General features: G+C 36.7%; 1 long non-coding RNA gene across 1 annotated transcript in view; it reads left to right on the top strand.

The window, feature by feature from the left end:
- Positions 1-4229: 4229 nt before the first annotated feature.
- Positions 4230-26412, top strand: part of LOC131415326 (uncharacterized) — a 341568-nt gene continuing 319385 nt past the window's right edge. The window contains exon 1 of the long non-coding RNA XR_009222414.1: positions 4230-4276. This is a non-coding gene — a long non-coding RNA (uncharacterized LOC131415326). The remainder of the gene's footprint in view (positions 4277-26412) is intronic.

The following is a 26412-nucleotide window of genomic DNA, read 5'->3' as shown; positions in this document are numbered from 1 at the left end:
AAATCATGTCATCTGCAAATAGTGACAGTTTCACTTCTTCTTTTCCAATTTGGATCCCTTTTATTTCTTTCTCTTGCCTGATTGCTCTGGCTAGGACTTCCAGTACTATGTTAAATAGGAGTGGTGACAGTGGGCATCCTTGTCTGGTTCCTGTTCTTAGAGGGATACTGTTCAGTTTTTCACCATTGAGGATGATATTAGCTGTGGGTTTCTCATATATGGTCTTTATTATGTTGAGGTACTTTTCTTCTATACCCATTTTATTCAGAGTTTTTATCATAAATGGATGCTGTATCTTGTCAAATGCTTTCTCTGCATCTATTGAGATGATCATGTGATTTTTATTCTTCATTTTTATTAATGTGGTGTATCACGTTGATTGATTTGCGAATGTTAAACCATCCCTGCATCCCTGGAATAAATCTCACTTGATCATGGTGTATAATCTTTTTAACGTATTGTTGTATGCGATTTGCTAGTATTTTGTTGAGGATTTTTGCATCGATGTTCATCAGTGATATTGGCCTGTAATTTTCTTTTTTTTGTGTTGTCCTTGTCTGGTTTTTGTATCAGGGTAATGTCAGCTTCGTAGAATGGGTTAGGGAGCTTCCCCCCCTCCTCAATTTTGTGGAAGAGTTTGAGAAGGATAGGTATTAAGTCTTCTTTGAATGTTTGGTAGAATTCACCAGGGAAGCCGTCTGGTCCTGGACTTTTATTTTGGGGGAAGTTTGTGATTACTGTTTCGATCTCCTTACTGGTGATTGGTCTATTCAAATTCTCTACTTCTTCTTGATCCAGTTTTGGAAGGTTGTATGATTCTAAGAATTTCTCCATTTCTTCCAGATTGTCGAATTGGTTGGCATATAGCTTTTCATAGTATTCTCTTATAATCTTTTGTATTTCTGAGGTGTCTGTTGTAACCTCTCCTCTTTCATTTCTGATTTTACTTATTTGTGCCTTCTCTCTTTGTTTCTTGGTGAGTCTAGCTAAAGGTTTGTCAATTTTGTTGATCTTTTCAAAGAACCAGCTCTTGGTTTTGTTAATTTTTTCTATTGTTTTTTTGGTCTCTATTTCATTTATTTCTGCTCTGATTTTTATTATTTCCCTTCTTCTACTGATTTTGGGCTTTGTTTGTTCTTCTTTTTCCAGTTCCTTTAGGTGCATTGTTAGATTGTTTATTTGCAATTTTTCTTGTTTGTTGAGATAGGCCTGCATCGCTATAAACTTCCCTCTTAGAACCGCTTTTGCTGTATCCCATAAATTCTGGCATGTCGTATTTTCATTTTCATTTGTCTCCAGGTATTTTTTGATTTCTTCTTTGATTTCTTCATTAACCCAGTCGTTGTTCAGTAGCATTTTGTTTAATCTCCACATATTTGTGGCTTTTCTGATTTTCTTCCTATAGTTGATTTCTAGGTTCATACTGTTCTGGTCAGAAAAGATGCTTGGTATTATTTCAATCTTCTTAAATTTATGGAGACTTGTTTTGTGGCCTAATATGTGATCAATCCTGGAGAATGTTCCATGTGCATTTGAAAAGAACGTGTATTCTTCGGTTTTTGGATGGAATGCTCTGTATATGTCTACTAGGTCCATCTGTTTTAGTGTGTCGTTTAAGGCCAATGTTTCCTTATTGATCTTCTGTTTGGATGATCTATCTGTTGGTGTAAGTGGAGTGTTAAAGTCCCCTACTATTATTGTGTTACTGTCTATTTCTGTTTTTATGTCTGTTAATAATTGCTTTATATATTTAGGTGCACCTACATTGGGTGCGTAGATATTTACAAGTGTTATATCCTCTTGTTGGATTGTTCCCTTGATCATTATGTAATGCCCTTCTTTGTCTCTTTTTACAGTTTTTGTTTTAAAGTCTATTTTGTCTCCTATGAGTACTGCTACCCCAGCTTTCTTTTCATTGCCATTTGCGTGGAGTATCTTTTTCCATCCATTCACTTTCAGTTTGTGAGTGTCTTTAGGTCTGAAGTGTGTCTCTTGTATGCAGCATATATATGGGTCTTGTTTTTTTATCCAGTCAGCCACCCTATGCCTTTTAATTGGAGCATTTAGTCCATTGACGTTTAAAGTAGCTATTGATAAGTATGTACTTACTGCCATTTTTTAACTCTTTTTTTTCTCAGTGTTTTAGTAGTTCTTCTCTGTTCCTTTCTTCTTCTATACAGAATTGATGGTCACTTTAGTTTGACCCCTGTCTGAAAGCTCTACTCTTTAACTCCCCTCCTCCCTCCCTTTATGTTTTTGATATCATATCTAACCTCTTTTTTGTGCATTTGTATCCATTACGTTCTTATCAGGGAATAGATAATTTTTCCTATTTGTGGTCTTCTCTTTTCCCCTTAAATCAGTCCCTTTAACATTTCTTGTAACACTGGTTTCTTGGTGAAAAACTCCTTTAATTTTTGCTTGTCTGGGAAAATTTTGATCTCTCCTTCCATTTTGAATGATAACCTTGCAGGGTAGAGTATTCTTGGCTGTAAGTTTTTTCCTTTTAGCACTTTAAATATATCGTGCCATTCTCTTCTAGCCTGTAAGGTTTCTGCTGAGAAGTCAGCTGATGGCCTTATGGGGTTTCCTTTGTATGTAACTTGACATTGTCTTGCGGCTTTTAGGATTCTCTCTTTATCTTTAATTCTGGACATTTTGATTATGATGTGTCTTGGTGTGGGCCTCTTTGGGTTTATCTTGTCTGGGGCTCTCTGTGCTTCCTGTACCTGGATGTCTATCTCCTTCCTTAGGTTAGGGAAGTTTTCATCTATTATTTCTTGAAATAGATTCTCTGCCCCCTTGTCTCGCTCTTCTCCTTCCGGGACACCTAGAACACGGATGTTAGTGTGCTTGATGTTGTCCCAGAGGTCCCTTAGACTGTCCTCACTCTTTTTAATTCTTTTCTCTTTTACCTGTTCACCTTGGGTAATTTCTTCTAGTCTTTCGTCCAGCTCACAGATCCGTTCTTCTGTATCCTCTACTCTGCTTTTGAGTCCCTCTGGTGAATTTTTCATTTCCACTATTGTATTCTTCATTTCTGATGGGTTCTTTTTTATATCTTCCATTTCTTTGTTGACATTCTCACTGAGTTCATCTATTCTTCTCCCCAGATCAGTGAGCGTCCTTAACACTCTTAGTTTGAACTCTCTGTCAGGTAGGTTGCTCATTTCTGTTTCACTTAGTTCCTTTTCTGGGGTTTTGTCCTGTGCCCTTACTTGGAATGTATTCTTTTGTCTCCTCATTTTGCCTCTTTCCCTGTGCTTGTGTCTACGTATTAGGTAGGTCAGCTCCGTCTCCTGCTCTTGGATAGGTGACCTTATGTAAGTGATGCCCTGGGAGGCTTCCAGTGTGCTTCCCTCAGTTCTCAATGTTCCAGGGGTGACCCCTATGTGGGCTACGTGTGTCCTTCTGTTGTGGCCTGTTTGCTCTCCCTGTAGGCGCCCAGGGAGGCCGAGTTATGCTCCTGGCCAGCTGTTGTAATGCTCAACTGCTTGTAGTTGTTGTGGGCCCTTCAGTCTCTTTATCAGGTTTGGGGATCCCCAGCACAGTTGGCTGCAAGTTCTAATACCACATTTGTGTTGCAGTATTTCTTTTAAGTGAGTAGGCCCCCAGCGTGGCAGGTTGTTAGGCTCAGGGCCTTACAATTGCTGTAAGCCTCTAGCCTATTAGGTCTCTTGTCAGCTCTCTGAGGATTGCAGCTGGGTGGGGCTGGCCTCAGGAACAGGAGCACCCAATTGTTTCAGGCTTTGGAAGGTGGGGCAAACCCCCTATGTGGGTCTTTGAGAAGCACAAGTCTTCTGCAGCTGACAAGCCCTGCCACCCACAGGTCCACATACACAGTCAACACAGTCCTGCCCCATGTGAGAGCCCCGACCTCCCCAAGCGGACCCAGTCTCTCCATGGCGGGAGCCCCACACACTCCGCCACCGCCGCACACTCTCCACCCGCTCCTTGTGCACACCCTGCCCCGCTCAAGTCAGCTCAGTTGCCAGGCTGCAGAGAATCCAGTCACCAATCTATGCAGGCCCACAAGTTGCCTGAGGGCTTGTTGTTGGGTGGGGCCAGTCTCTAGGGTGGGCTGCCTGCCCTGGCTGAGCTGGATTAAATTGGTGCTCTAGTGGGTGGGGCAGACCCTGGGCTAGCAGGCCTCAGGGAGAACTCCAATGGCATCTGTGTCAGCCAGCCCACACCAGGCCACAACAATGGCCGCCGCCAATGTCCCAGTCCCTGGAGAGGTCTCACCCCTCACCGAGATGCACTCAGGGCCTATTAGGTGAGTCTCTTGTCACCAAAGCACTGCGCACCTTTCTTTCTGGTGATTTTAGGATGCTTTCTGAAACAGGTGAGTTTGCACGCGGGCCCTTTAAGAGCCGGTTTTAGTTTCTTTGTGAACCGGGTTTTCTGGGGGTCCTCCCCAATGTTTTAGTAGCAGGCACAGTCAGATATTATGCCACTCGTCTCAATTGTGCTGGGTCCACAAAATGCCCACAGTGGGGGCGCTCCCCGGCTCAGGGCCCCGTGCCTCCAGGGAGGGCTGCGTACCTGTGGGCTGCTCCCCGCGATCGTGAAGCTGGCGGCTTGTGAAGGCAGCGTTTTTCCTCTCCAGAAGGGAGTCTTTGCCTCTTCCACCTCAGTTAGGATTGTCCGTTATTGCAGGAGTTCCTCTTATCCAGTTTTCAGTTCTGTCTCAGGGGTAATTTTTCCACGAGTAGTTGTAAATTGGCTGTGTCCACGGGAGGAGGTGAGTTCCGAGTCTGCTTACGCCGCCAACTTCTGTAAGATCTCTCGGGTTATTTGTGTTTTTATTGTTGAGTTATAAGAGTTCTCTACCATAGAATGTTCCATGTGCACTTGAGAAGATGTGTATTCTGCTGTTGTTAAGCTTTCTAAGGATATCTGGTAGGCCTAGTTGGTTTATAATGTTGTTCAAGTCTTCTTTTTGTTCATTGATCTGTAGCTAGTTGTTTTTTAATTTTATTGGGTTTTTTTTTTTTTTTTCGGTGAGGAAGGTTAGCCCTGAGCTAATATCTGTTGCTAATCCTCCTCTTTTTGCTGAGGAAGATTGGCCCTGGGCTAACATCCATGCGCATCTTCCTCCACTTTATAGGTGGAACGCCTGCCGTGGCATGGCTTGATAGGTGGTGCATATGTCCACACCCAGGATCTGAACCTACGAACCCCGCGTCACCGAAGTGGAGCACGTGAACTTAACCACTACACCACTGGGCCAGCCCCTAGTTTTGTCTATTATTGAAAGTAGAATATTGAAGTCTCCAACTATTATTTTTGAAATGTCTATTTCTTCAATTCTGTTAGTTTTTACTTCATGTACTTTGGGGCTCTGTTGTTAGGTGTATGTATGTTTATAATTGCCATTCTTCTTGATGAGTTAACCCTTTTCTCATTTTTAAACATCCTTCTTTGTTTCAGTTAATTTTTATTTTAACATCTCTTGTTTTGTCTGTTGTTAGTATAGCTACTGAAGCCCTCTTTTGATTACTGTTTACATGTATACATCTTTCCGTCCTTTTACTTTCAATCTATTTATGCCTTTGGATCTAAAGTGCGTCTCTTATACACAGCCTATGTTTTTTTAAAAATTTAGTCTGACAGTCTTTTCCACTTTTTGAGAGTGTTTAATCCATTTACATTTAATAATTACTGATAAGATAGGAGTTTTGTCTGCCATTTGCTATTTGTTTTTTTGTCCCATTTTTTGTTCCTCTCTTCCTTCACAGTTGCCTTCTTTAAAATAAATATTTTGTATTGTACCATTTTAATTCTCTTGTTGTTTCTCTTACTAAATTTTTTTGAGTTATTTTCTCAGTGGCTGCCTTGGGCATTACAACGAACATATTGCCTTATAACAATATAGTTCAGTTTATTATATATAGTTCAGACAATATAGTTCAACAGTATGCAAAGCTGTGTTCTTATATAGCTTTGTTTCCTCCCCCTCTTTCGTGCCATTATTGTCATGTACTTTCATCTCTATATATCATAAGCCTATCAACACAGTTGTATAATTATTATTTCATGCAATTGTCTTTTAAATCAGGTAGAAGGGGAGAAGAGGTACAAATAAAAATACATTTCTACTGTCTTATATTTATCTATATTGTTATCTTTGCCAGAGCTCTTTATTTTTTATGTGGTTTTGAGTTGCTATCTAGCGTCCTTTTATTTCGGCCTGAAAGATTCCCTTTAGTATTTCTTGTCGGGTAGGTTGCTAGTGACAAATTTTTTGTTTTTCAAAAAAGACATCTGGGAATGTCTTAATTTCTCTATCATACTTTAAGGATCGTTTTGCTGGTGTAGAATTCTTGGTTTAAAGTCTTTCTTCCAGCACTTTGAATATATCATTTTACTGCCTTCTGGCCTCCATGGTATCTGATGTGAAATCAGTTGTTAATCATTTTGAGAATCCCTTGTACATGACAAGTCACTTTTCTTGCTGCTTTCAATGCTCTCTCTTTGTCTTTCAACAGTTTACTTATGGTGTAGATCTTTTTGAGTTTATACTACTTGGTGTTGATAGACCTTCTTGAATGTGTAAATTAATGTTTTTCATCAAATTTGGGGAGTTTTGGGTCATTATCTCTACAAATATGATTTCTGTCTTATCTGTCTCCTCTCCTATTGGAACACTCATTATGCAGATGTTGGTATGCTTGACAGTGTCCCACAGGTCTCTCAGGCTCTGTTCATTCTTTTTCATTCTGTTTTCACATATTTCTCAAGCCAGATAATCTTAATTGATACATTTTAAAGTTTGCTGATTTTTTTATTCTGCCAATGGTTCTCTTCTCATATGATCATTTCATGTTTAATATCTCATAGCTGCTAATATTTATTGGAGTAAAATATTATTTTTTATTTCAAACACTTCTGTATTATTTTAATGTTATGACAAGTGTGTTTCTTTGGTAGTTGAAAACAACAGTTAAAAAATAAACTGCACACGTGGGTTGCAAATGTTGAGTTTTCTTGGTGGAAAGTTACTCAAGCTAGTGTGCAAGAACTAATATAATTTTATTATGAATGGTGTTAAATGTACCTTTAAAAATATCAGATAGCGAGTAGTGTTTATTACTAAATTTGTAAATATGATTTTTACTCATATGCCATGTGTGAATTCCAGATATAAAATATCATAAATTCTAATTCCAGAAGAAGTGAATGATATAAAGCAATATGAGTCTGATGAGTTTACAGTAAATGCAAAGGAATATACTCTGCAGGCAGCAGTGGTGAAAGAACCATCATGATATTTCATTCCTTTCATCCAAAGATGATGAATCTTTTCTACAGCATTTTTATAATTTACTTGTGATTTCTCTCTTCTATGATTGTATCACTTTCTACATTGTTATATAGGTATTTGTGTGCATCTCTTATCTTCACAGCTGGCCTTGGAACTCATTGTGAGCTGGAATTATCTGTTATTTATCTTTGCATCCCAGCACGTAGAGTAGGACTTGGTAGGTCAAACAGGGCACCAGAAGATGGTGAGTTTTATACAAAAAGGCAATTTGCAGGGTTGCTTTTTGTTTGCTTTTGTTTGTGCTTTAATTCATGCTTATTCTGCCTTGAGGAGGAGGTTACATCTCAAGATAGAACAAGTATTGCTTTATTTCATTTAGAATTTTTCTAAATATATATGATATAATAATAAAAGTTCTGGACTATAATTTAGTTTTTTGGGTTTTTTTTTTTTGTTTTTTTTTGTGAGGAAGATCAGCCCTGAGCTAACATCCGTGCTAATCCTCCACTTTTTGCTGAGGAAGACCGGCTCTGAGCTAACATCTATTGCCAATCCTCCTCCTTTTTTTTCCCCCAAAGTCCCAGTAGATAGTTGTATGTCGTAGTTGCACATCCTTCTAGTTGCTGTATGGGGGACGCGGCCTCAGCATGGCTGGAGAAGCAGTGCGTTGGTGCGCGCCTGGGATCCCAACCGGGGCCACCAGTAGTGGAGCGCGCGCACACAACCACCAAGCCACGGGGCTGGCCCTATAATTTAGTTTTACAGTTACTTTTTACTTGTATTTAACCAAAGGTAACTCACTTCAACTTTCTGTCAGTTAAATAGTTTAAATTTGCTACTAGTAAGTTTATGGGTTACTACAACCCCTCCATTCCAATTCTTCCTTTATTTCTCCATTTTTAATAAATTATAAAATTTAGAGGTAACATGATTTTCCTAAGCAGCAATGTTAGTATGTCTGCTGTTTAAAATTTGTTATATGTTATAAATTTTTTGTGAAAAACTAATTAGTAAAATGAATTGTGTCCTGTTTTCAGGTTAGCTAACTTTTAGGAAAAAAATCCACAAAACAGGTGAGATATTTTTCTCTTCCTAATGCCCAGTCAGGAACCAGGCTTAGTATCACTGGCCTCAAGTTTATTGAGTGTGAGGACAAGGGGATTGGAGCCCTGCTTTCTATTGCCTTAATAAGATTGTGCAATGACCAATTTAGCAGTCACATTGGCATAAAGGACTTCCCAACTCGGGGGATTGTTTAGGACCCTGGCACACTTTTATAACCAAAGGGAGGAGAGAACCTCCCTAGGAATCACTGATGTTGCATACCTTGCCATGTTTGATGAGTGGAAATACGGATCTAGATTTTACTTGATTTGGAAAAAAGAAGTTTTGTAAAAATTTTTTAGCAAATGTATACTTCCTGCAGCCATAAGTTATTTCCACCTGTAAGACTGTAGTAGCGTCATTTCCCCCACAGCCTAAGAGGGAGTGTGTGTCAACTTGGCAAACAAGGAGAGGAAGAGCATCCTTAGTGTAAGAGCACTGGGTAAGTAGCATGACAATGAAAAAAAGAAGTAAACTAAAGGAGTTTTCATGAATCCAATTCAAGAGCATTGGGGGGAAAATTGTGGGAAGAATTCATTCTTTAATTCATGGATTCAACATTTTCTGAATACTTATTATGAGCTAGGCATTCTGCTTTGTGCATGAGATCTGCAAATATTGGCTTCAGGGGGAGATAGGAGCATAGATAAAGTGAGGATACAGTAGATTTGCAAAGGGCAAGGAGTGGAAAGAAGGGATTGTCAGGAAATTTTCATGTAAAAGTTAGCCCTTAGAGTAAATCTTGAAAGCTGAGGAGGTCTTTGTCAAGTGGAAAAGGTTTGAATGGACATTCCAGGAAGAAGGAACAACTTGAGAATATTAATCATGTAGGTTAATTGCTTTCACAAACAACCCCAAAATTTCAGTGGGTTAAGACAATGAAAGTTATTTCTCATTTGTGCATCAGTTCCACAGTTTCCCTGGCTTAATGACTCTCCTGGTCAAGTCTCCTCCAGGGCCAATAATTCAGAGATCCAAGTTCCTTCAATGGCTCTATTCTCTATATTCTCCAGAATCCTTTCCATTCATCTTGAAGTATCGTGCTGGATGTCATTAAGGGGTCAGGCTTGGAAGAGACATGTATCACTTCCACTACCCTCCATTGGCCAGAACTCAACCATGTAGCCTTATGTAGTTGCAAGGAAGGCTGAGAGACGTAGGCTAGCTATACGCCCAGGAGGAAATAGAAAGAGGATTTGGTGAGCACATATTTGGTGAGCAAGGGAAGGGAAGGTGAAAACCAATTGAGCCAGGCTAATTCAATATCATTGTGGCTGGTGCATAGCATGAATGAGATGGTAAGATGAGAGATTGGACTCAAGAGGTGAGAAGGACTCAGTTCAAGCAGAATAAATAGGAATTGGAATATAGGTAGGCCTGAGTTCCTAGGTATTGTAAATTAAAAGTTGGATGCTTATATTTTACATGGGATGAGTATGAATGAATATGATGATTACATACCCTCTCCATGCCAGTCATGTATCTGGAAATGAAGAGTCTAAAGACATTCCTTACTTTTCAAGAGCTCAGAGCCTATGACAAAGACTGATCAGTAGACCAACAGTTACATCACAGCAGGATAAGGCCTGCCTTAGAGCAAGCCCAGAAATCAATGACAGGATCATTCCAGGGTAAAGATCATGCTGGGGGAACCAGGCTCCTCTTGAATACGTAATTTTGACCCAGTTACGCCTCTCTCTAGGATTCAGTTCTTTATTTGCAGAGAGATGGATGAAATAAACTCTATAGGGCCTATAAATTTCATACTCTTCCCTGGACTTGGTTTTTTAAATTCTGTTTTGAGTTCATTTTGCTTCACACATTTTTTCTCATTCATCTTATTCTGTTGCGATGGGCAACTTCTTCCTGTATGTTTTTGGGTAGTGTTGATCTCCTTCCTTTTATAACCTGCCTTTCTCCTTCTACTACCCCTACTTGCAAGAGACATCTTCTAGCTTTCTGAGCAAAGAGGAAGCTTGGTCCAGACTAATGGTGGAAAAGGATCACTGGGTATTTCTTTGAGTAGTTAAGTCTCTTTCATGACAATAATGAAACTCCCAATTCAGTTATTATTTCACTCACTCAATAAACATTTATCCTGAAAAAAGTTAGATATTTTGTATGCCACATTTCTTTCATTGTAGTAAATTGTTATGGAATAATTCGTTTTCTTGCCTAAGACATACTACCTAATTCAGTTTATAGAGATTCTCTAATGGGATATAGGTTAAGGGATAATATATTATTTTGTGATTTCAAGATGAAAAGCTGAGAACTAGACACAGTTGAGCTGCTTTAGAAAACAATATTATGAGGCAAATGTGAGCCCATACAGAGCTGAGAGGCAAAGAAATATTATACAACATATTTATAATGAAGGGGCAATTTGACTTATGTAAAATTATTTAAAAGTAATTGAAAATATTGGATTGCTTTTTCCTCAAGATATTACTCTTGAATGTGAATGGATTCACTGGATCTCTAAAATCACTCAACAATTGTCCCTTGCCTCAGAATAGACTTTTTCTTTCTAGGATTTTGAAAGAATGACCGTTGAGGGAATTTCATTGAAAAGTTGCTTTGGGCAATTTTTTTAATCGTAGGTGAAGGAGAGAAAAAGAGAGACAGATTGAAATTGACTATTTTGTCAATCTAGAATTTGGACGGAATAAAAGACCGCCTAAATAAGAATATAAGCAACCATATGATTACTTAAGTGTAGTTTTGTAAACAGCTTCCAGATCCTGTGTGTGGTGGTGGTGGTGGAGTGTGTATGTGTGTGTAAATGAGGGTGGAGAGGGAAAGGAGCATAGAGAGAGAAGAAGGGTGAAGTGATGATTTTGTTACTCTACTTTCCGAATAACCCTCTTATCTTTGGAGAGTTTAAAGAAGACTGAAAGCTGGCCCCAACCTTGATGTCCCATCTGCTCTCTACCCCCGCCCCCACTTGGTGCTCCCCCTGCCCAAACCATCTCACCCACGAAATGGTTTATCATCACGGCTGAGTACCTCTAGGCCACAATCAATGTAAGTGGAAATATTTGAGTCCTTTCAGCCACTAATTTCTAATTAGATTCTGGCTGACACTCTGAAACAGGAGAGTCACTGTTTTTGCTTTTGTGCTGTCCAGCCTAATTAATGAACAAACTCTTTCATAAGTAGATTAATGGAAGCCGTCTCATTACCCTAGTTATTTCAGGCATGGCTAGATTGCACCTCATTAGAGAAGCATGAATTGATGCAGCTTTCAATTAAAAGACAAAACACATGTATACTGTAGGCCTCATTATTTTTAGAATAGTGTATTTTTCTCATGTTTCCAGAAAAAAATTCTTAGCTTTCATTCCTTTATCTATATTCTCATTCAGGATAAAAGAGCTTTTAAATAAAATTGGTGCTGATTTTCTACTAATCTGTAATCAGAATGTTTTGTGCAGCCCTAGATCTGTCATTTAATAAATTTGTAACTTTGGTGAATTTGCTTAAAGTCTCTGAGCATCACTGTTCATTTGCAAAATTGTAGTTAATATCTTCATACCTTATTTACCTTATAGCGTTGAGAGAAGGTGAACAAAAGTACTTAATAATCCCCAGTGTCTTTCTTTTCCTCACATGTATATCCTTCCTTGTGCTCCCTCTTTTCTGTTCTGTTCAGGTCTTTCTTCCTACTACGTGTTCTTTCTTAATTTCAGTGTTTGAGTCAACAACGCATCCTTGACTTCCTCAACTCCAGTGAGCTGCACCTCTGGCTTTACTTCATGGTCATGGTCATGGTCACATCCTAGTCTTATCACATCCTTTCCAAGCCCATGGTCACATCCTAACTAAATCTTATCATCCCCGTGAATTTCTTGCATGAAAACTCTTACCCTTCATTGTCCCACCTTCTGATCAGAACCTCCTATTTCTTTATTCTTTTTCTCACTATCACTTCATCAGTTAATTTAGATATTTAAAATTTTTGGACTTTATATGTTGATTAATAAAGAAATAACCCACCTTCCAACCCCGTCACCTGTTAGCCAGATATTTAGACACACTCCAAGAAAAAAGCAGCTCCAGCCGACAGCTGGCAAGGACCTCAGTCCCACAATGAAAAGGCAGTGAGTTCTGCGAACATATAGTGAGCTTGAAAAAAGACCCTGAGCCAGATCAGAGCCACAGGCCTCACGAAAACCTTGACTTCAGCCCACTGAGACCCTCAGCAGGGAATCCAGTCACACCATGCCTGGGCTTCTGACCTACAGAACTGGGAACTCATAAGTGGGTGTTGTTTTAAGCTACTAAATATGTGGTAATTTATTACAGCAACAAAAGAAAACTAATACAGAATTATTATGAAGAAAGCAGCAATTCCTTGCCTTCACCAACTCTAGTCCTCAAAGCAAACACTTGCATTTTTATGAGCATCAGTTTTCACACATTTACTCCTGGAATGTTTCATTTTATCGTAAGAGAACATGCTTATAGTACTATGTCTGAATTTACCTGATTTAGATATCTTTTGACTTGCTGTGATTTCTGGGAATTAGCTCAAATAACCTTCACGTTCCCCTCTCTCTCCTCTAAGTAGTTATATATCTGTTTTTAGTTTCTTTTTTGATTATATATACAATTATGAATAATGTATTAAAATCTCAGATTCTTGTTACATCAACTATGGATTATTCTCTCTTAATTCCCATCATAATGTGACAATAATAGAGAACCTAATCCACTCTCCGTATCTTCCTCCATCTCTCAGATTTTGAAGACTGTACTTTTGTATTGCCAAACTGGTAACACTGAAATTCTCTTTTTTGATGACTATGATAAATCTTTGTTGACTTTTTCATTTTAAAATTTGAAGACTAATAAGCAGAATCTTATACTTTCAAATAAAATGAGAGCCCTCTTTTCTCAATCACCTAGAAATGTGACATAAAATAGATAGAAATCTCAAAGGGATATTGAGTGAAAAGTCTGCCTACTTGCTAGAATGAATAATAAGAATCTTGATTGTCTTGTTTTGGGCTTAGGAGGCAACTAGAGTACACCCTAAGAATGTCTAGTGAAGGTCCTATGCCATAACACACTACTATAAGATATAGGGATCAGTAAGTCGACAAATTAACAGTCAGAATAGTCCCCAAACAACAATGCAAGGTCTCTGGGCAGAAGCAAATGCAAAACCTCTCTGGAATGTTATGACTGTAACTCCAGATATAAATTTCCCCTCAATTAGGAGCTACTAAAGATGAGTTTATTATCCTAAATTATCAAAGGCATGAAACAACATGAGTCTGAGTCAGCAATGTGATGACAAATGTATTTAAACCCCACAAAGATCAGACACAGCCTAGGAAATAAGTATTAACTAAGCATTTAAAAATATAAAATAGAATCAAAAGCCTCAAGCAAACAAACTGACACTCTAAAAATGGCAGATTAGAAAATAACCCAAAAGAACTTCTATAAATAACAAAATATTGTCAAATAAAAACTTCTATGGATGAGTTAAATAACATATCAGAAACACCTGAAGAGAGTATTAGTAAACAGGAAGATAAAACTAAGAAGAATACCCACAATGCAGCATACAGATTAAGACACTGAAAAGACATGGAGGTTGTTAATAGACAGGCTGGAGAGAGTGATGAATTCCAGCATATATCCAGTAAGAGTTCCAGAAGGAGAGAATAGAAAAATTGTGGAAGAGGCAATACATAAGGTGATAATGGCTATGAATTTTTCAGAATTAACAAAAGAAGTGAATCTCCAGATTCAAGAAATTCTACATGTTCAAATCAGGATCCCAAAAGTTCTCTATATTGGGTTGAGTTTTCTGTTGCTTAAGTCTCCTTTATACCATCATAATTATCCTTTTCTTTTTCTTTTTTCAGTCATTTTTTTTTAATGCTATTGGTTTGTTGGGGGGAATTTGGCTATTTGTCCCACATTCCAGGTTTGGCTAACTGCTTCCTTGTGGTGTTATTTAACTTATTCCTCTATCCTCTATAAATTAATAGTTAGATCTAATGGTGTTACGAGATTCAGGTTTAATTTTTTAGGTCAAAATATTTCATAGGTGTTGTTGTGTACTTTCTAGTGTATTATGTTTCAAAGCATATAATGTCTGGCTTTCTTGATTTTACTGATACTGATATTCGTCAAGAGATTTAAGTGATGGTAGCCTGATCTCACTGAAAGAATAATTACAATTTTTAAAAATATTAAAGAAAACAGTAATATATGGTTTTTGTGTCTCATACTATAGAAATTACATTTTCTTTCACAAAAACTCCTTTTATACTATCAGTTAACCTGCATTTAACACAATAAAGATGCTTTTATCAAATATTACTGTTACACTTAAATTAGGAAGTTATTTCCAAGCTCATTTTCTAGATCACATCATTTCAGTGAATTGAAGATGTAACAATATATTTCAAACATTTCAATATTGTTCATTGGGTATATTGTGCAATGATTTTCTTGAAAGCAGTCAGTGCTCAAAAATGACACAACAATAATGAAAAATTTTTTGAAGTTGTTTCAACTGCTATATAACGTAGCACCCAGCACCAAGTAGGCTGGAAGGATCAATGAAACTATTATTAAAAGTTTTTGAATAATATCTCAATGATGATTTTTAACTTAGGAAATTAATTAACCTTAATTAACATTTAAGGAAATTATTTTTTTAACTTATCAATAGATTTCAATATTCCTGAGGTTTCCCTGACTTCACTGTTAAGGATACTTGTAGTGGATTTTGTTGCTGTAATATTCCATGGACATCTATCCTGTCAGATCTAATTTAGGCTGCATAGAATTATCTTTGTTGCTGTTTCCAACTTGTTGTTGTGTATCCTGATGTTCTCACACTTTTGTTTTGTTTCTCTACCCCTTTTTTCTCTAGTTCTTCTCAGTAGCTGTGATACTGAGCACCGAACTTGGGATCATGTGCTCTGAACAGGAATTTCCCAGTTGCTTAGTTACTGTTGGATTTTAAAAAATCCTTTTAATCTCTGAGCTTCATTTACCACATGTGTAAAATCATGTTAGTGATCTCTACCTCACAGCACTGTTGAGAAGATTAAATGAGACATTCTATATGATATTCCCTAAGACATTGCCTAGCACATCATTGGATTTCAAAAAATGCTGGTTTAATACTTTTTATCAATTGTCTCTTCACTCTCCACATTATTCAAGTCCTCTCTTTATATGCTCATTTGTCCTTTTCCTGGTCCAACTTTGAAAAGCAATATTTAGATCCTAGCCTTTTTTGAGAATTTATTTAAAGTTATGGGCTCTTTTTAAAGAAATAGAAACTTACAACATTTTAGATATAAATTCAGGGTTCACGGATACCCATAGGGGATTCACTGACCCCAAGTTAATAATCCTTCCCTCTGGATGATCTCGTTCACTCCCATAGTCTCAGGTATAATTTTTGAATATATTGTTATCCCTGTCTGGTCATAAGCTTCTGTCCCCCATTCACAATTCCCATTGGGCATCTTCCTCTAGGTAAATATCCAGCCTATGCTTTGAATTTAACATACTTTAAATGACATTAATCTTTCCTATCCTAAATCAGTTGTCTCTTAATGACTTTCTTCTTTTGTTAAGATATCATTATTTTTTCAAGCATCCAAGTTTGAATCATTACAGTATGCAGAGATGACAAATGTCATTTACAGTATGGCAAGTTTTGAGGAGCCAGTAGAATAGTCTGGATAAGAGATTAAACACCGTCAGTCCATTGAAATACTTTTTGCAAGTTTATCCTGTCTTCTCCACTACCATAGCAAGAAACATTCCTTGATAAGAATTTGGAATCTTATCCAGAGAGATAAGTGGAGTGGCAAATGGCTCTAATTAAAAAACTTTTTCCCTAGAGGACTCAAGTAAAAACACACACACATGCACACACACACTGTTTCTTTTGGACTTTGTGTAAATGTATCACCTGCTTTGTGATTTGGAAAAGGATCCAGAGTTATCTAAGGCATTTTTCAGGATCTAGCCCCAAAGATGTTGGTTTAAGTCTATGCATCTCCTCTCCTATTTCTAATATCAATGGTTAAATATCACACCATTCACTCATATCACGCTATTCGTCCATATCAAATAACGGAAATGTGAAAGATTCCAGCTTTAACGTTATAAATTTTTTAAGACGAAACCAAATGTAAGTTACTACCAAATTTTTCTGTCCTAATAAATAAAATAAATCTATAAGAGTTCTTTATCTGAATAATCAAAGAAAGTACTGGAAATAGACAGATTTCAAATCTCTGCCCTTTAACCTGAGTATCCCATATAGTTTACCTAAATCAGCAAACTTCTTCTTTAGCACTAACTTTCTCCTCGATTATTTTCATCACTTTATCGTTTATAGTATTAGCTTTTTGAGGAAATACTGTTGTCTAATCTTCATTACAATCTGCAACACCTGGAATGGCATTGTGTAGGTCATGATGTCAGGGTCCTGTGTAGCACATGACAGTTACAGGGCCTAAACCCAATCCTTGTCTTTATAAAGAGCCTTCTATTTTATTTTTTATTTATTTATTTTATTGAGGTCACATTGGTTTATAACATTATATAAATTTCAGGTGTACATCATTATATTTTGACTTCTGTATAGACTGCATCGTGTTCACCACTAAAAGTCTAGTTGCCATCGTCACCATACATATGTGCCCCTTTATTCCTTTCGCCCTCCCCCAACTCCCTTCACTTCTGGCAACCACCAATCTGTTCTCTGTATCTATGTGTTTGTTTGTTTGTGTATCTTCCACATGCGTGGAGTCATATGGTAATTGTCTTTCTCTGTCTGACTTATTTCACTTAGCATAATATCCTCAACATCCATCCATGTTGTTGTAAATGGCATGATTTCATCTTTTTTATGGCTGACAAAGGAGTAGTATTCCTTTGTGTGTATGTGCATATATATACCACATCTTCTTTATCCATTCATCTGTTGATGAGCTTTTAGGTTGCTTCCAAGTCTTGGCTATTGTGAATAATGCTGCAATAAGCATAGAGTTGCATATATCTTTTTGAGTTAGAGTTTTCGTGTTCTATAAAGAAACTTCTGAATTCAGAATTCTCCTGAATGCTGCAAACTTCCATTAATGTAATTGCAATTTGAAATAAATCCTAAAGTTGTGCAATGTAAACCAGATCAAATGTCCCAACTCTTATCTTCTGGCCTCTCATAACTGCTTTATTCTTAGTATTCATTAAAATGTTCTCATACATCACAAAGACCAAGTAGGATATACTCAGATTCTCACACACATAAATAGCAGCTGTTACTAATGACTGCTAAGAAAGTAACCCCACTGAAACAGGCACAGAATGTAATTTTCAAATAACCATTAACATGACATATAAAAAGCATTTTTGGTCTTATAGTTCCAAGACAACCAATAATCACTGGTTTTATGCCAATAGAAAGGCAGCAGTCAAGTGACTCAGTTTGGAAAAATAAGTTGAAACAAAATATTTTACCACTGCACTATTTCTGGAGCAAAATCGACCTATTAAGGGTTATGGATTTATTTGCTAGGACTTTGAAATAAAGACTACAACACAAAATAGTGTCGAGTTTAATCTTTTAAGCTGTGATAGTAGTAACTATCTAGGATTGTGTCATAATCAGTAATAATTGTAAAATATTTATTTTCATACTAAGAAATGTAGTGTCACATTGAGATTTTTAGATAAACATCCCGAACATTAGACAAAGATTTTGACTAGAGAGTTGATAATCTAATAGGAAGGGCAATTCTAAATTACTTTTTAATAACTGGGAATACATGTGTGGAAGCGGTTATATGTTAGACATGAATCATTCAGCTAACTATTTTACAGATATTCTAAACATAACACAGTTTAGACTTCTAAAAATATTGTCAAAGCACTTGAAGTAATAAGGAAAATGATAAATGAAGAATTCAAAAGTAATAAAAAAGAAGTTTCTTCTGAGAAAAGAGAAAAATCAGTGAAAAGAGCTTCTCATGTTGACTTGACATTCAGAACATCTATTGTGGGGAGCATTCTCCCACATCACACACATTGGGGTCCCCCAAAACACCTTTCTGTAGGATGAGGATGTATTATCACGGAAGTCATGTGTTTACAAGAGAATCTGTTGGCAGCCCTGAGCCCTTTGCCTAGAAATGTATCCACATTCACATAAAATTTTTCATACAGTTAACTCCCTTCACCAGTCTGTGGTCTCCCATTGGCTCTACAGTCAACAGAAACACCTCTGTTTAGGGAACCTTGAGAACTGCCTGTTAAAAAACAAGCATTTGATGATCACAAAAGCAAGAAGTCAACAACCCAAATTCACAAACCTGTTTTTTTCAAACCAAAACATCATCAGAAACAACTACCTGCCTAGGTCAAATGTGTCATAGATTAATGAACCACTTTAAGGATGCCAGCTGTGGCGCCACTGTCATGGGTAGGCCCCATACATACAGTCATGCATCACTTAACAATGGGGATATGTTCTGAGAAATGCATCGTTAGGCAATTTTGTCGTTGTGCAAACATCATAGAGTGTAGTTACACACACCTAGACGGTATAGTCTACTACATACCTAGGCTATGTGGTACTAACCTTATGGGACCACCATCACATATGCTGTCCACTGTCAATGGAAACATCATTATGTGGTGCATGGCTGTATTCCCTGACGATGATTAATGAGGAATTGCTCCCTAGAGAAATAGTGTTTAGACTTGACTTTGTAGGCACTGGACAAGTCTGGTAGGAGGAGACTAAATTATCTCTAATTGATTCATCATTTTTGACCTCCTCACAGGCCTTTTAGAATGTAAACCAACCCTCAGCACATTAATCAAGTTTGAAACACTCATCTTCCAGAAACATTCATCAAAAGTCACTTCTTTAATACTTCTAAAAATTACATAAATTAAGTTAGGATGTTGAGATGCCTAGGTAATAATAATTTACATTCATTTGCATTCATTAGTTTCACATTTTATAAGAATGTTTACATATTATCTCCTTATATTCTAATACTATATTCTTATAATAATTTTGTAAATAATATAGTGGAAGTCCATTTATCTTTTGCTATAAAAAGAAAACTAAGGGGCCAGCCCCATGGCTTAGGGGTTAAGTGCGCGTACTCTGCTACTGGAGGTCCAGGTTCGGATCCCGGGCGCGCACCGAGGCACCACTTGTCTGGCCATGCTGAGGCGGCATCCCACATACAGCAACTAGAAGGATGTGCAACTATGACATACAACTATCTACTGGGGCTTTGGAGAGAAAAAGGGGGAAAAAAGGAGGAAGATTGGCAATAGATGTTAGCTCAGGGCTGGTCTTTCTCAGCAAAAAGAGGAAGATTGGCATGGATGTTAGCTCAGGGCTGATCTTCCTCACAAAAAACAAAAAAAAAAGAAAACTAAGGCACAGTGATGCCAGATGATCTGCCCAAGCAGATCATTCAAAAGAAAAAAAAAAAGATTTTCTTTTTCTTTCTCTCAAAGAGCCGCAGTGATATACGTCACATAACCAGAAAGCTCTATTGGAAAATATCTACACTAATAAAAACCAATTGGCTTATTGTTTATATTGGTTTTCTCCCACTTATTTGAGGAATGCCTCCATTAAGATAGAAACACATAATAAACATATAAGACAATACCAGTGTGAACTTAGTTTTCTGAGTTTGCTTCTTATAGATGTTATCGGACTATAATGGCAAAGAGAAATAAATGGTGATTTCACAGAAATGTATTGTATGTGCTATCACTGAAGACTATTTTAGATTCATAGAAAAGTATCCAAGAATTCTTACTCCCCATAGAAGCCTTTATATTTATTGTAAATTACATTTTAGGCCTCTATGTGACTTTTCCATTGCAATCACAGCATATTGGGTTATGTAACAGAAAATTCCATTCTATAAATTATATTTACTTCCTACAAGCAGACTTCGTCAACTAGAAAATAAGCTAGTTCAGGAAGCATAGAATCAGAATTCAGATTTTTATGACAACTACATACTTTCCTCTATTCTTTTAACTTTATAGATTTGTTTAAGCAGAACTATGACAACAGTTCTGGGCAAAGATCCTTTGTCCAGCATTTCTCAAAGTGCTGTGTTTTTTTTTTAAAGAAGTATCCATTCACGTAGTACCCAAACTATCAAAAATCATTTGAGAAAACCTCCATGTCTGGCATATTCTAGACTTAATATGGATTAAGACAATAGGGTTTCCTAAAGAAGTACAGAGTATGAGACATTTCTGAAGGATCATCTGAGCTTGTTTAGAAAAAAAGCAAGTTTACATGCAATAATTAGAAAATGATAAATTATATACATGTTGGGTAACAATTATAAATAATGAGTTAAGAAAAAGAGTTGTGCCTTTCAAAAATGGATCTTGAGATAGCCCTCTAAAAACGGACAGCTTATGATGCTAGAGACAAAGGGGGAACTTCCGGTAAGAAAAAACAGTAGATCACAATGTGGTTAAAAGAGAGGATGTGAAGTAGATCAGGCTGACCACAGAGAGGGCCAGGTCATCTCTGATGTGGTGAAAGGTTGGCCTGGTGGATGAAATGAAAGAACACTTTGGGTCTTAAATTGTGTTTAGCTTTGAAATTTTAAAAAATATGCTAAAATCTAGAGTAGATATATTCTCTTTTTAAAAAATCCTTTGCTTGAGGCAACCTTTCTTACTTCAGAGAAAGTTATTTCATTAATTTATACACAGTAGGAGTTGAACACCTACTCTGCGCCAGCCCTGTGGTTGTCATTGCTGGTGGGTGGCACACAAAGAGGAATCACATGGTTCCTGTTCATCAGGAGTGCCCTACCTCCTGGCAGAAAGAGGCGTGCACACATTAATTACAGTAGAATTTGATAAATGCTATCAGAGAGACATGGACAAAAGTGCAGTTGACACACAGAAGACTGACCAATGCTCAGGAGATGTATATCAAGGAAAGCTTGGTTTTTTAATATGAATAGTATTTTGTCAGCAGAGAAAATGAGGAAGGTTTTGGTGGGGAGAGAGAGGGAATATCATATGCAAAGGCACAGAGGCATGAGAAAGCTTGCCATATTGGGAAAAGAATACATTCATAGTCATGGATAATAAAGTGTCTTGGGGTGCAATGGCACAGTGTTCCCAGTAAGCAGGGGAGAGATTATGAAGAGCCTTGCCACACTAAGTTAGGAATTCATCCCGTAGGCAATGGAAACTGAGGAAAGTTGATCAGGAAACAAATGATATGGGTCTCTCTGAGATTAGAGAAGAACAAGTAACTCTGCTAGAGGGTGGAAGATGGATTGGCAAGGGAAAATCTGGAGGTAAGTAATTTGAACAGGATTTATTTGAATCATTCAGCCAAGATGTGAGGGCTTTGTCAATAATATCTCAATAAAGCTGTTAAAAAATAAAGAAAAATTAAAATAGTTGATTAAAAAAAAAGACATTAGCAGTGGAGGAGAGGAAGAAGTTTGAGAGAGATGTGATCACTAACTAGGCTTAGAAAATCAAAAACACCCACAGACGTTATATTGGAATTTTGTCACTTGTTAGTGGCTATTGGCAATAGCTATTCTCACTTGAATTACTCAAACAGCCAAAACTTTTAATTTGACACTAGCAATAAAGGAATTATTATTTCTCTACTAACCACCATATAGACTATTAACATGACTAAGATATAAAGCTAATTGAAGTCATTCTCTATCTATTGGTGTGGTTTTTTTTTTTTTAAGTGAGGAAGATCAGCCCTGAGCTAACATCCAATGCCAATCTTCCTCTTTTTTTTTTGCTGAGGAAGATTGGCTCTGAGCTAACATCCATGCCCATCTTCCTCCACTTTATATGGGATGCCACCACAGCATGGCTTGACAAGTGGTATGTTCGCACACGCCCAGGATCCGAACCTGAGAACCCCGGGCTGCCGAAGCGAAGTGCATGCACTTAACTGCTTGCGCCACCGGGCCAGCTCCCTATTTATAGGTATTTTTAAATAGATGAAACCTACTTTAAATTTAGAGTGAAATAAAAATTGTTGAGATCATATATAAAAATTGCTATCTCTAGAAATTTCATTATTCAGAAGTGGTTTGTAATTTCTAACACCTTTTAAATTATTATTATAGTATTTACAAATGTAAAAGGTTAATTATTTCATCATTTCCTCTGACAAAATTCAGCAAATTTGGGGGGAAAAAACCACTATGTATTTCGCGGTGGATCTATGAGCAGTTGTAAATTCTTATGATGACTTCACAAATGGTTCATTTTTGTGGGGTTTGGGGTATGATTATTTAGAATCTTCATCCAACAAACACCCTGAAATACAAATCTCATTTATATGTATACTCCAAAAAATTAAGATTTATTTTTTCTTGATAGAGGTCGAATGTTATTGTTTCATGGATTAGCAATGATTTTACTAAAAAGAGTAGGCAAAATTATAATCATCTGAGGACCATCACTTATCTGAAAAGCATTAACACTATCCTACTACTAGTGTAATAATATGCTAATGGGATACTATTGGCTACAAAAAACTTGTGGTACATTATCACTGCAGAAGTCATATTTAATAAAAGATATTTAAGAAAGAAACAAATGTAATGTAAATTTGATGGGTAGCTTTTCTTTGGTACTGATTTTTTAAAAACTATATTAGAGTGTATAAAATAAATAATAAGTATCCTGTGATGTCAATTTGTGAGAATTGTAATATTATCCATAAAAATTTATATTTAATCACATAAAATTAGAATCTGGTTTGAAGTTATTCAATGAAGTCCAGCTTTAACTTTTGAGATTTTTTCTCATTGTGAGTCAGTAGATGTATTAGTCATGATTCTCAAGAGAACCAGAACTAATAGGAGATCTATATCTGTATCTGTATCTTTATCTACACCTATATCTGTATATAGAATTGGCTCATGTGATTGTGGGAGTTGATAAGTCTAAAATCTGTGGAGCAGGCTGGCAGATTGGAAATTCAGGTAAGAGTTGATGTTTCAGTCTTGAGTGCAAAATCTGCAGGCTGAACATTCAGATGGGGTTTTCATATTGCAGTTTGAGGCAGAACTGCTCCTTCCTCTTCTTTTTTTTTCAACTTTATTGAGATATAATTGACATGTGATTACCACAATAAGGTTAGTTAACATATCCATCACTATGTAGTTACAATTTTTGTCTGTGTGTGGTGAGAACTTTTAAAATCTACTCTCTTAGCAACTTTCAAATATATAATACAGTATTGTTAACTATAGTCACCATGCTGTACATTACATCCCGAGAACTTATTCATCTTCTAATTGGATGTTTGTACCCTTTGACCACCTTCACCCATTTCTCCCACCTCCCAACCTCCACCCCTGGCAACCACCAATCTGTTCTGTTCCTATGAATTTAATTTTTTTAGATTTCACATTCCACTTCTGAGTATATAAATCAGAAGGAAATATATATCTCAAACAGATATCTATACCTCTATGTTCATTGTAGCAGTATTTACTTCTTCTTATTTAGGAAACCTCAGTCTTTGCTCTTAAGGCCTTCAGCTGAATGGATGAGAGGGTCATCTGGTTTACTTAAAGTCCACTGACTTAAATGTTAGTCGCATCTGAAAAATACCTTCACAACAACATCTAGATTCGTATTAGAACAAACAACTGGGCACTGTAGCCCTAGTCAAGTTGACACACCAAATTAACCATCACAGTAGATGTGATAAAAACAAAAGAATTCTTATTTGGTGTATGAGGAAGAAAGGTTTATTTGAAATCTCATCATAGGGATTTTTGAGTTTTAGTTTTCTATAGGAACATTCTATCTGAATGCTCTATTTGAATTCTATTTGAATGCTTTGAATCGTTCACATTTGAGTTAAAAGAAAAATTTTAAATTTATTTTCTAAAGTCAGAGAAAATAACATTTTTTCTTTAATAGAGACTTTAGTAGAGACTCTTAGATATTCACACAACTTGAAGAATGCAAATATGATGGCTCATTTAGTTAACACATATTACCTGTAATCATTTTAGTGATAATTTCATGTACAAATGGGTCAACATAACGACCTCATACAAATGATATATGACATTCAACTTCTTCAAAGTTGATGTCGTGTTTATAAATGGTAGTGCTACAAAGCAGATTTGCCAGGGACATCCTGCATAACTGGAGGAGGAGGAGAAAAGGGAATAGCATTTCTATGGTGCCCCCTATTTGTAGGTACTTTACATATACTGACACACTTAAATCTTAAGTCTTATTACAACATTCTCATTCTACAGATGGAGAATTATAGACTTAGATTAAGAAACCAATTCTCATCACATGTCTAATAAGTAGTTGAGCTAGAATTCAAACTTTTATCTATATGACTACTAGGTAAGACTGCCTCTCAAAGTAGGAGTGCTAAATCTACTTTTAAAAAGTATAAAATTAAAGTTGACAACTTTCTCATTTGCATATCCAAATACCTGAGTTTTCAGAATAATTTTCAAGTATGGGCATCACAGGAAATGAATGAGGATAAATGGGTATGGGGAAAGGAAGAAAGTCTCTTTACTTCATGCTTCTTTGTACTCCTACAAAGTGTGTGCTACCCTCAGACGAGGAGGGAGGATGCCCACATTAAGCACCTTAATCGTATTGGCATCTAAGTGACCAAGTGGGGCCCCACACTGGGGATGGATAACTAAAGTAGAGAAAGGGGAGCTAGCCATCCAGAATCAATGTCACAAAAGATCAATTCAACTCAAAAAATATTTTTTGTCCAACAAATGCCCTACCCATTAGTCCTTGTCCTTCCAAACCTACTTGTTTTCAATTCCTAGCTCAATATCCACCTTTTCCATCAAGTTCTTTTATTAGTCAGACTAATTTCAGTTGCAAATACAGAAATTTGACTCAAATTGCCTTTAAATTATAAGGTTATTATCTCATATATGTGGAGATTTAGAGTTAGGGCCAACTCAATGTTGTCTTCAAGGATATGGGTCCTTTCTCTCCATGGAGCTTTTCTAAACTGTCTTTAACCTATGCCGGGTTCCCCTCTGGTCACAAGACAGCTGTTAGCAGCAGTTGGTGCTATGTGATTCCTTGTTTGTATGTGTTAAGAGGGGAAAGAATCTTCTCTTCAATCGCGGAATGTAATTCCTTACCTTCAGTCTGATTGAGGAAAATTAAGTTGGCCAACGTATGTCACCTATATCCTCCTGTTCAAATAACTGTTACTGGGGTTTATTCAGAATTCCTCTCTGTTTCTGGAAATTGTATCTGGATATTAAATACAGACAGAAAAAAAATCAAGGTTCTAATAAAGTAGGAAGGAATTGATGTTGTGTAGGCAACATAGAGTGTTTACAACAATCATCTGTTTTTTGACTTACGTAGTTTGACCCTGGTAGAATTATCTGCGTACAGTAATAATCGCATATATACAACAATTTAAAACATTTTTGAATTTTTTCATATTTTATACAATGAAGTGTTAACATTGTTTTATAAACTTTTATAAAATATTTCATATATACACCAGAAGGTGTAAGGCAAATATAGAATATGTGAAGAAAAATATAATGCACATTTCCTGGAGTAAATGCCCACATTAAGAGGTAGAACATTACTTATACCTATGAAGCCTGCTGTGTGTTCCTTCACTATTGGAATATCCCTCCCTCCCTCTATTCAGAAGTAATTACTATCTTGAATTCTTACTTATCATTCCTTTGATTGTATTTATAGTTTTTCTGTATATTCAACTTGTCCTAAACAATATAGACACTTTAAACTTTATACAAATGTACTGTATGCACATTTTTGCATTTCCTGTACTTTCTTAATATTCTCTTGGTAATATTCATTGATGTTGATATGTGTAGCTCCCATTTGTTCCTATGCATTGGTACGTAGAATTTCATTGCATGACTATACTATACATTTTTTTTTTTGGTAGTCATTCTACTGATGAAGGATATTTTTTTTTTCCAATTTCCTTCTATTTT

The sequence above is a fragment of the Diceros bicornis genome, chromosome 16 (assembly GCF_020826845.1).
Source record: "Diceros bicornis minor isolate mBicDic1 chromosome 16, mDicBic1.mat.cur, whole genome shotgun sequence".
Classification (NCBI taxonomy): domain Eukaryota; kingdom Metazoa; phylum Chordata; class Mammalia; order Perissodactyla; family Rhinocerotidae; genus Diceros; species Diceros bicornis.
The sequence above is the reverse complement of the archived record's forward strand: the minus strand, read 5'-3'. Positions and strand labels throughout refer to the sequence as shown.